Source organism: Conger conger, chromosome 6, assembly GCF_963514075.1.
Source record: "Conger conger chromosome 6, fConCon1.1, whole genome shotgun sequence".
Taxonomy (NCBI): Eukaryota; Metazoa; Chordata; class Actinopteri; order Anguilliformes; family Congridae; genus Conger; species Conger conger.
Window position 1 is genome coordinate 44173084 of NC_083765.1, and position 11545 is coordinate 44184628.

The 11545-nt window shown below is 43.0% G+C and overlaps 1 protein-coding gene across 4 annotated transcripts in view; it reads left to right on the forward strand.

The window, feature by feature from the left end:
- LOC133130040 (zinc finger protein 536-like) overlaps positions 1–11545 on the forward strand; it is a 163703-nt gene that overhangs the window by 72311 nt on the left and 79847 nt on the right. For 3 of the 4 annotated variants that reach the window (XM_061244259.1, XM_061244261.1, XM_061244262.1), the window contains exon 1: positions 10326–10580. The exons of the other annotated variant lie outside the window; for it this stretch is intronic. The gene's annotated coding sequence lies outside the window, so the exon portion shown is untranslated. Of the gene's footprint in view, positions 1–10325; positions 10581–11545 lie in introns of those variants that run through there. 4 annotated transcript variants of the gene reach the window in all.

Sequence of the window (11545 nt, forward strand, 5' to 3'; positions counted from 1 at the left end):
AATAAATGTAACTGCTGTAAATTTCCCCTTTGCAAGAAAAAGTTTCCACGAAGTGGCAAATCTTAAGTCTGAAGTTGCATGTTTTTGAGCAGTCTCTCGATGCCTTGGTATCACCAGGAGCAGTGTATTGTGGGAAAGCGTATTAAAGTTTTAAAGCTTTTATGTCTTATAAACAGCCTGATTCTCATGCTGTTCTGCTCAAACTGCAGTGACAGGTAGTATTTAGCACGCGGTCGGGTTGGCCCCCTTACGCGATAATGACCTTCTTTCTGTTTGTTCCTTTACTTGTGCATTTCTTCTGTTTTTCTGAGTTTCTGTGTCACGTGTCTCAGTAATGTAACTGTTTAAGTGTAGCAGTCAAAACAGCACAGAGAGGTTCAGCTTCTGTTGACTAGACAAGCCCGTCGTCTTCCACCGCTCTGAACGGCGAGCGATTAAAGTGTTTGAGCTGAATAATGAACGCTAAACACACCAGCATCCCCGCTTCTCCTGAGACCCTGTGGTGCTCTTCTGTTTGGGTCAGCAGGTACTCCTAATAATTGGTAAGCTCTCTGTTTCTCTTTTCCGTTTGATGTAAATTCGGGTATCGCGCTGCATGAGTTTGATGTAATGTTGTGGCTCAGATCTGAGAGATGTCGCACAGTATAGAATAGTGTGTACTTGGAACCGGAGGAGTCAGAGCGGATGCGTTTATCTGTGAACAGACACACGGACCGATCATGTGCATATGTATCTGAGCGATGAGCTGATGATTAAACCTGCGGGGCACACATACAGGCATGGACACGTTCTCTCTCCTTGACACTCACACGCACATATAATGCACACTTAAAACACCTTGTGCATATTTGCGTTGGTCTTTGGACACCCAAAAACACCTAATTTTTAAAAACAGCCACAAAACAATTGCTTTTTTTGTGACCATATGCACAGCAGCATTGGGAATCCTCTGTCTTTGCCTGATGTCAGCCATTTGGAGATTAACTGGGAATGAAATCGTCTTTACATCTTTTCATCTTCATACTTCAGTTAAAACTTATGTCTAGGAATAATCCTTTTTAGATCTTTCTGCACACAAACTAACATACTAACATTTCTCCTGTCTGCTGAGAGATTACTCCGACAGTGTGCTGAAGGATTATTGTATGTGTTAAAGAAAAAGAGGATATTTCGGTGAGTATCAGTGACTGGGTTTTTCTGTGGCAGACAGAGGCAGGAGAGGGTGACCACTGAAGCGTGGTCTGGATGCGGCAGGGTGACCTGCTGAGGCTGTGGTCTGGAAGATGTGGGTTTTTGGTGTGAAATTTACATTTGGGGCCATAGTGATGCTGCATGTGTGTGCGGCACTGACAGGAGTCCTGCTGCGGAAGGGCTGTGACCCACAGCCTCCAGTCCTGGAGGGCCGCAGTGTCTGCAGGTTTAACTCCAGTCCTGGAGGGCCGCAGTGTCTGCAGGTTTAACTCCAGTCCTGGAGGGCCCCAGTGTCTGCAGGTTTAACTCCAGTCCTGGAGGGCCGCAGTGTCTGCAGGTTTAACTCCAGTCCCGGAGGGCCGCAGTGTCTGCAGGTTTAACTCCAGTCCTGGAGGGCTGCAGTGTCTGCAGGTTTAGCTCCAGTCCTGGAGGGCCGCAGTGTCTGCAGGTTTAACTCCAGTCCTGGAGGGCCGCAGTGTCTGCAGGTTTAACTCCAGTCCTGGAGGGCCACAGTGTCTGCAGGTTTAACTCCAGTCCTGGAGGGCCGCAGTGTCTGCGGGTTTAACTCCAGTCCTGGAGGTCCGCAGTGTCTGCAGGTTTAACTCCAATCCTGGAGGGCCACAGTGTCTCCAGATTTAAGTCCAAATGCATGCTGGGATAGGCTCCAGAACCCGCGACCCTGACCAGACATAGGCAGGTTAGATTACTGATGGATGGAAGACAGTCAACTTGGCAAGAGGAGACTTGTGTTCTGCACACAAGAAGAAGAAGAGATGGTTTGTAGAGCTCCAGTCCTAATTCACTGCAACATCCTGAAGGAAACATAGCTAGTGATGAGAAAAAAAACAGTCTCTTCAGATCTGTCAGCTTCCTTTTGATGTACTCAGCAGCAAGTAGCACGCGTGCTTTCTCTACACCTGCCCTGCTTCTATGAGGTATCCAGGGTAGTTTTCAAAGCACAGACCTCCAGCTTTCATTCGTTAATCTCATATGAGGCTCCGTGCAAAGATGCTAAAACCCTGTGTTTCCTACAAAAAGGTTGAGTGATTTATTATTCATGAGTGCTCATGTGTGCATTGTTTTGTTTTGTTTATTTTTTTAAATAATATATTGCTTCCCTCCCCCCCCCCATATTCACATGCAACAGCAGGCAGCACTATCAGTATTCAAATGAGTCCTCTGAAAGTCAAAATATTGGCTTTCTCTTACATGAAAAGTGATTTTAATCACAGCGCTAGCTTACAGAGGGAAGATTTAAATGTTAAATGGGGAAGGGGGTTGAAGTCTGCTGGATCGTATTTGTAGAGCGCGCCGGGCTGACATTTAAACGCGATAAGAACAGAGAAGAAAGGGGGGAAAAAAGTACGCCGACCTATATTGAAGAAGCTCTCTGAATACATTTACCATCAGTTTCAGCCTATAATTAATTAAGAAGTGAACTTTTTTTTGCTCCAGATTTGATTATAATAGCACCCGGTGAAGTCAGCAGGGACTGGTGTGGGGGGGGAGGGAGGGAGGGGGCGGTGGTTGCTGCAGTTGGCGGTATTGCGCGACTTGGTTGCAAGCGGTCTTAGCTGCCGCGGACAGGCCTGTGGAATCGACATGGCGCATAACGGCGATGTTGGCTGATCAGATGCAGGGGACGGCGAGGAAGGGGGGGTGAGGGCTACAGCGGGGCTGTCGGGCCGGGGCGCGTGACACCCCTCCACCCGCGGGGCGGGGGCGAGGGCGGGGGCATGGTGGGGGAGGGGGGCAGGAGGGGCGTAACCTGCCCCTGTAGGTACCCAGATGAGAGTTTCCAGCTGTGTGATGCTTGGTGATTTATTGCCTTGTGTTACAGTGTAAGGCCGGGGCTGGTTTGTGTGGTTGGCAGATTCACTGCTTTCCTGCTCATTATTATTATAATTCTCCTTTGACAAAAGGCTTTCTGTGAGAAGTGAAGGCTGGAGGAGAGTGTGTGTGTGTGTGTGTGTGTGTGCATGTGTGTCTGTGGGTGTTTATGTGTGTGTGTGTATGTGTGTGTGCATGTGCGTGTGAAAATGTATGTGTGTCTCTGGGTGTTTATGTGTGTATGTGTGTGCATGTGTGCGTGTGAAAATGTATGCGTGTCTGTGTGTTTGTGTTTGTGTATTTGGATGTGTGTGCATGTGTATTTCTGTGTGTTTGGATGAATGTGTGCATGTACTGTATGTGTAATTGTGAGTGCACACGTGTGTGCATGTGTCATGCATGCATGTGCGTGTCATGCATGTGTGTGTGTGTGTACATTGCAATTATTGTTTATTAGGCACTAAAATCATATTAATAAAACACTAACACATTCTGGCTGCACAGTCTACTGCAGAGCTTCCATGTTCTCCACAAAAACATCCTGTCAGTGGACTTTATGATAATGAGATGAAAAATGGCTGAAATTCTGTAATTTCTTCTTATTTTGTGACATGATTAATGTTTGCATATAAATGACATCCGTATAATACCAGTGTAATATCTGATTATGTGTGAATTAGTCTGGAGAATAATCCAATGAGGTTATGACCCATAATGCACGGCAGACAAAGCCATAGGCTAGCGTGTTTACTGCGGTTAATATTTAAATGACATGCTTTCAAGGTTGGACACATCTGCTGAATGCGTCTGCAGCAGAATGCGGGAGAAGTATCTATAATTACCCAGCGCATAGCAGAGCAGAAAGCCAATTAAAATGAAATCAGTGTGTCACTCCGAACACCAGAGATCCCTGCGGGAGACATTTGATATAGTATTTAGGGTTTTTTAATTTTTTTTGTACATTAAAAATCTTTGACGTGAACTTTAGTCCCCCGCTCTTATTGATGCGAGCTGCGCTCTGAAATCCGATGAATGCGCTGGCTCGAGGTCACACGGCAGACCACAGAAGGATAGAAATGTGGTCCGGTTGCCAAGAGAGATGCTCAGAGATAAAAGTTTAGAGACTGATCTGGAGGCAAACTTCTGCCCGGACACTATGGCTGCTGTTTAGTGTTGTATACAGTATTGTACTTTACCTGTTAAAAGAATAAATAAAAACCTTAGCAGAGTTTTAAATTCTAGATTAACACGTCTTATTGAATTTCAGGATTTGTCAATATCTCTAATGCTGTGCAATTATCTCATAAGGGAAAGGCTTTCTTAATTACAATACATTGAATTCGGATTTCTGTGGCTAGACTGAACTGGGTCTCTGACTCCCCTGGCACTGTCACACACAAACATTCACATGCACACACACACACACAGTCATACACACACACACACACAGTCCTACACACACACACACACATACACACACAGTCATACACACACACACACACACACTCACACACACAGTCATACACACATACAAACACACACATACACACACAGTCATACACACACACATACAATCTCACACACACAGTCATACACACATACAAACACACAGATGCACACACAGTCATACACACACACACACTCTCACACACACAGTCATACACACATACAAACACACACATACACACACAGTCATACACACATACAAACACACACACACACACACAGTCATACACACATACAAACACACACATACACACACAGTCATACACACACACACTCACACATACAGTCATACACACACACATACATACACATACACACAGTCATACACACACTGTCATACACACACACATACACACGCACACTCACACACACAGTCATACACACACACATACATACATACACATACACACAGTCATACACACACACTGTCATACACACACACATACACACACACAAACACTGTCATACACACACACACAGACACAGACACACACTCACACAAACACATGCACACACACACACACACACACACACACACACGCCTCACCTCTCTAAAACAGGTACATTGAGGCAGGTGGTATGTAGATAAGCTCACCTCTCTGTAACAGGTACATTGAGACAGGAAGTCTGTAGGCTGGCTCACCTCTCTATAACAAGTACATTGAGACAGGCAGTATGCAGGCTGGCTGACTTCTCTATGGCTATGTCCACACTAGCAGCTTTAGTTTTGAAATGTTTCGGAGACATTTGAGTTTAGAGTTTACTCGAATCCAGGCAGCAAGTTTGATTTATTTGATCTTTTGACTTCCATGCTAATGTTAAAAAGTAAAAAAAGAAACAAAGTTCATTGATTCCATACTCAACATGTTTTGACCAGCTCAAGCTATGTTTTGAAACAGCTGGCAGCTGGTAATTTCACGCTGGTCACAGATTTTAGTGTTTGCGACACTCCTCCTTCATCTGTATTGAACTGCGATCAGTAGCCTTAATATCGACATTATATATGATTGTGAAATAAATTCAAATGTGTGAAATAGCCTCAGAACTGATAAGTACTGGAGCTTCATGTAATTTATTTATTGTATGATGCAAGAAGAATTATTCTGTGGGTCGGCTTCGGAAACCAGTCCTTTTCACACTGACGGCTAAAACCAGTGAAGGTTTTTTAAATCCCCCCGGAGGGTTTCCACAGTGTTTTCGAGACCCCTGATAGTGTGGATTTGGCGGTCTTAAGAGCCAAAACGGTTTTTCTAAGCGAGTTTCAGTGCTAGTGTGTACATGGCCTAAAATAGGTACGTTCAGACAGGCAGTATGTGGGCCGGCTCATTTCTTTCGAACTGGCCCAGGGAGCTGGGAGACAGGAGCCAACGCAACACTTCCGCCTGGTCCCATAAATAAACATGCACCCTGATATCCCATAGGCACCACCACCCTTTCTCCTGGGAGGATAATAAATGCTCTCTTCTTCATAAGGAGACTGCATTCTTCCTCTTTCCAAAGGTGTGTTTGTGTCTGATGTGTGTTTCCACATGGTTTATTATTATTAGTATTATTATTATTGTATTTTTATTTATTATTAGTAGAAGTAGTAGTAGTAGTAGGAATAGTAGTGCTGCTCCTGATTGATATTATGATTATTATTATTTAAATAATAATAATGATATTAACGAAATCGTTTTACTCTGCACCCGGAGATAAGCTGTGTAATTATTTGTTGTTCATTGTTGTTCCTCGTGACCTTTGCTTTTCAAACACCGTCTAATGTCACGCCAATAAAGCACCTTGAAATTGGAGAAGATTGAAAGTATGAATGCGTGTGAGAGTAAGAGAGAAATAGATAGAGAGAGAGAGAGAGAGAGAGGGAGAGAGAGAGGGGCAACATTTCTGCCAGTGTCTATGGACAGCTGCGTAGGCAAGGCAGACTGGGAATGGAGAGTGCCTCCAGTCACATCTGCCTTTCTGATTGGTTCAATACGATTGGTGGCTTTCTTCAACAGGAAGTGCGCTGTTTTCGCTCTTTGGACATAACGATTGCATAACCCTCGACCGGGCAGTCCTCGGACCGTAAACCACCTTCACATCGAGGCTCCAAATGACTGTCCTGCATCGTTCATCCAAGTGATAGGACGAGGAATAACCCACATCTCAGTTCTGAAAAGTCACACGGGTCTCCTAAATTTTCTGTTTCCCACACCTGTTCATTTTCAGAAACCATGCAGTATGTGAGGATTCCTACCTGCTTAGTGTGTTATTACCAGCAATACAGGAAAAAATCTGATATTTTCAAGAATGAGCAGGCTCTCAATTAAAGGGGTATAATGTAAAATAATTACAAGACTTAGTTTCCATAATGAGTCACTCTAATTAGCCACATATTTGCTTAGTGAAAGCTGAAAACTGCAGATTCCTGTTGTGTAAAATTGGTAAACATGTTGAAGTAGCACCATTTTTTCCACGTTCCTCTATTCACCGCTCGAAGGCACAATTTAATTTTCAATGTATCTATAGAAGCCGCGCTAAATCATTGCGAGTGCAAAGAATCTTGTTTTTAATTAGCTGTGCAACAATTTGGGAGAATCCCATTCCGAACAATGCTTCAGATGTGACCTGTTACACAGCCACTCCATATCAAGGGAATACAGAAAAGTACAGGACGAGAAAACCTGTTTTGAGATGAAGACAACAGCCATTAGTCCTTGTATTCGGATATTTGTCGTTCTATTACTGGGTTGAACACATTTGTACTTTAAAACGTTTATCCCCGTGTGCTGAAATGTTGCTGCCCACTGCTCCAATGAACTAGGATGGTTTAAATGCAGCGGACAAATTACCCCATGGGGTTCAATAAAGTCTTATAAAGGCTAGTAGAAATGTCTTATACAGGTGTTGTTTTACTGTGTTCTTGCTTTCAATTAAACACATTATACACTGTTCTGTACTAACTGGCGTTCATGATTTGAATTGAAGTGAACTATTTTCCCAATAATAAATGCAATATACGGCAGTTAATAAACCCTTGCTTGGTTATATTTTTTCACTCTTGTTTAACATTTTTTGGTCTTTTTCATCCTATGTTATGTGTTATTCACGCAGCTGTTGGAGTGTGGACAGATTTAGGCCTTGACTGACCTCAGAGGGACTGAAACAGGGTCGCCATTGTTCGCGCGCGGTCTGCCTAGCTGTAGCACAGCGTTGCGTGATTAGCAGTATGACCGCCACCATTGTGGTCTGCCGTGAAGAAGCATCCCTGTTTCCTGACGAAGATGTGAGGAAAGAGCATGTCCCAGATAATCACAAAATATCTAAATGGTGGAGGCTTTTCTTCTTCTTTTATAAAAGTGTATGGTTCCTGACCATCTCCTTAGGGACGTATTGCTGTCAGATCCAACAACATTTACAGGGATGAAGAGACATTTGCAACTTTTATTATACACAATGTGCAAAATCTTAACTTTTTATCTTTTCAAAAACAAAAATAAGTAAAGTAGTGATAACTTTATGTGCTGATCATACCAAAGGAGCCAGAGAGACTGTAGGCATACAGGAAATCACATCATTTTACTTCCTCTACTGCACACCCCTCTAGTGCACAGGTAGTGCCTTTTGGAGAGCTCGCTGGTTATATCTTTCTCTGTACAGCTTGTACAACTAACACTCTCAGAAAAAAAGCGCCTAACAAGGTACAAATGCTTGACATTGGGGTGGGGTGGTACCCTACCGAGGAATATATTGTTCATTTGTACCTTTTGGCTTGTAAAAACTACTTATTAGTACACAAAAATAAAATGATTTTACTTTCATAGTCCATTTTGGAACTTTGCTTCTTAAAGAACAAAAATCTACTTCCACCGTACCTTCATACAGTGCATTTGCCCACATATTCGCCCTCCCCCCCACGCTTCTCTTTGTGTCATTTTGTCATTTTGTTCTGCTAGGCCTGCAGAACAAATGTTATAAACAAACAGTCTTCTATGTAGCCCAGGGCATAGATCCAGGGCGATGACAGTGCGCATTCCATGCCCTCGTGACTACCATCAGCGCAGAGGAACATCTGCCCATCATCTGAATCACTGTACGGTACACGCAGAGCTAAGCTCTGAGCCAAGCTAACGATACAGCCGAACAGAGAAACGTTTTTTGTTACCTTGGAATTAGTGGGTTCTATCTGCGTTCTGAGTGGTTTTGAGATGTTGAGCTTCACAGATACCAAAGTGCTCTAAGCAGATAGCTTTTAAAGTTCACATTTTGTTGAACTTTGCACACTGCCCTATAAACAAAATATATTTATGTCACTAATTAATTTTTGTCTAAAATGTCAGTTTAGAAACGTATAATTCTAAGGTCTCGTATTGTATATTTGGCTTTTGTCGTGCTTGGGATGGAACCTTAAGGTGCCCCCAGCCACAGGCCATCACACTGAATCTATACATATATGTAGTTTTTTGTAAAAGCAGGAACTTTGTTCAGACCACCTTAAGATCAGAGGATGCGAAAAGGGTCATTAGCATGTGGACTGAGTGTAGCGCTATCCAAGTTAGCTGTCGGAGAATTCCATAGCTACGATTATCAGGCCTCCTAGTGCTTCTGCCATTTGGGAGGGGAAGCGAGGCTTAATCAGGTTTTAAGGTCAGGGCCGAGGTGAGGGTTAGGTTAGAGGCTTATTGGTTTAGAAAGTATGCTCCTGCTTCCCCAGAAGTGGCCCGGAGCCAAACAGGAGGAGGGCGTCTCTGTTAAGTGCTTTTGGAGGAAAATTAAAGCACCTTTAATGCCCCCTTTGTAGAAATGGGTGACCTGGTAAGCCTCTCTTCAGATGAGCGGAATAGAAACTAAAAATAAAGCACTCGATAGTGTGTGTGTTTGCGTGTGTGTGTGAGGGTGTGTGCGTGCATGTGTGTGGTGTGTGTGTGTGTGTGAGTGCATGCGTGTAAGTGTGTGTGCGTGCATGTGAGTGTGTGTGTGGTATGTGTGTACCATTTTATATACTGTGTACAATATAGTATATATAAATCCAATGCAATACATAGTTATTTAATAGTTTGTTAGGTATTAATGCTCTTTTGTAGGGTGGAACACACTGATTAAGTTTATACCAGCAGTGCTATGGTCAGGCCTGGGGCTTTAGACTATCCCAGATAGAGCTCCTACAGAGAGATCCCGCTCTGCTCTGCAGCCATTTTGTCCCTGCTCCGGGACAGGGGGATGGATTAAAATATGTTTTTTATCTTTTTTTGTCTGGATCTGGCTCATGGTGGCGAGCTGAAGGCTGAAGCATCACACCTGTGGACAGTTAGCCTCCTGAGCCCTTTGAGTAGCACACAGCCGAACACAACCCTCAACTCATCCAGGACTGCATGAAGGCAGTGTCTGTTAGCATATCTTCCTGAAACACTTCTTTACAAATGTAGTGTTAAAAAGTTTAAGTGAACGTGAGAAGACAAGACAGGATTAATGTAAGCAACTTTTCTTCTCAAGTTCAAACTCAAGGCTTGATCGACACAGATATCCGCACAGTGCTCTTTCGAAACCATCCCGACTCTAACCTTGCTTTTGTGTTTTTAGATACAATAGGGTGTATGTGCACATACATACATATATACACACAGGCAGAAACACACTCACACACATCACCCCTTTGTCTATTACCAGGGTTACGTGTAGTACACAGGACCACGAACACCACGCTTACCACTGTAATCTGACCTGGATGTTGCAGAGCATGAGGAATTTGCAAAATCGGGCTGTTTGTCACATTGCTCAAAACAGCGAGAATTAACCACAACCTCTAAAGAAGGGCACCTTTCTGCGTCTTCGCAATAGGAAGTCTTTGCGGCTTTCAGACACTTCATTTGAGACGTGTCATGTATTAAAAAACAATTTACAAAAAAGTGTTGACGTGCGGACGTTACGCTCGACAGACCACAAGAGCAGACTTAGCTGACAGAGAGATTATGAGGGCCAGACAGAAGCAGGCACCAGGGAGCCTTCTGTGTCTGCAGAGATCGTCTCTACTTCAGACCAAGACAGGAAGTGCCGTTTGCTGCAAAACTTAAACGGTAGGAAACAATAAAAATGCCAGTTTCTCTTGACATCTATAGGTGTGTACAAATAACTGCTTAGCCATGATAAAAATAAAGACGGAGAACTGGGTCTGCATGCAGCTAATAAAGGCTGCCGTGGCAGACCACTTTTCTTTTTCAGAGACGTTTCGACTCTTTTGCAGCGTTGCAACACTGTAAGCAGAAGCTCTCTTTGGTAATGAATCTCTTTGGTCATTAGAGCAGATTTAAGTGAGTTCAGCTGTGTGCAGTGTAGTTCAAGCTCAGATGGACACTCTTCATCTCCTCTGGTTTTTAATCTTTTATTCTTTTCTTTATTTCTGTGTCACGTTCCGTGATATCATCAGATAAATCCCAAGGCAGGCTGGTGGTTCTGAATCATCCGCGTGCATTTTTTTATTTATTTTTTATTTTATGGAGATAAGGTTGATATGGAAGTGATCATTTGATTTCATTTTCACGGGGTGAATTATTGGCATTAAAATGACAGTTTATTAATATTGTTTCTGTCACCATTTTTCATTGTAGACATATTAATATTAATATAATAATGAGGAAAGTGACAGCTTATTTGTATTACTGCATTCGACCATGGGCCAGGGTTTTTTTCTAAGCAGTGATCTTTTAAATAATTTCTAAATGGCTTGGGGTGGACTGGTTAGGGGAGGGGAAGGTTATTTTGTATGGTATTCGTATGTATAAAGTATTCGTATGTGTAAAACATTCAATGAAAACTCCTGAATTCCTAAATCTGAATATAAATCTGAATATAGATCTGAATGTAAATATTCATAAAAATGCTAGGTCATGTTTAAAGATGGACACTGTATTCCTAGTGTGAAGTCACACATGGATACACACAAAGACACACACATATACATTAGCAACACACCCCCACACACACACGCACACACACCCTCACACACACACACATATTTTGCTAATAGCATATATTGCAACCA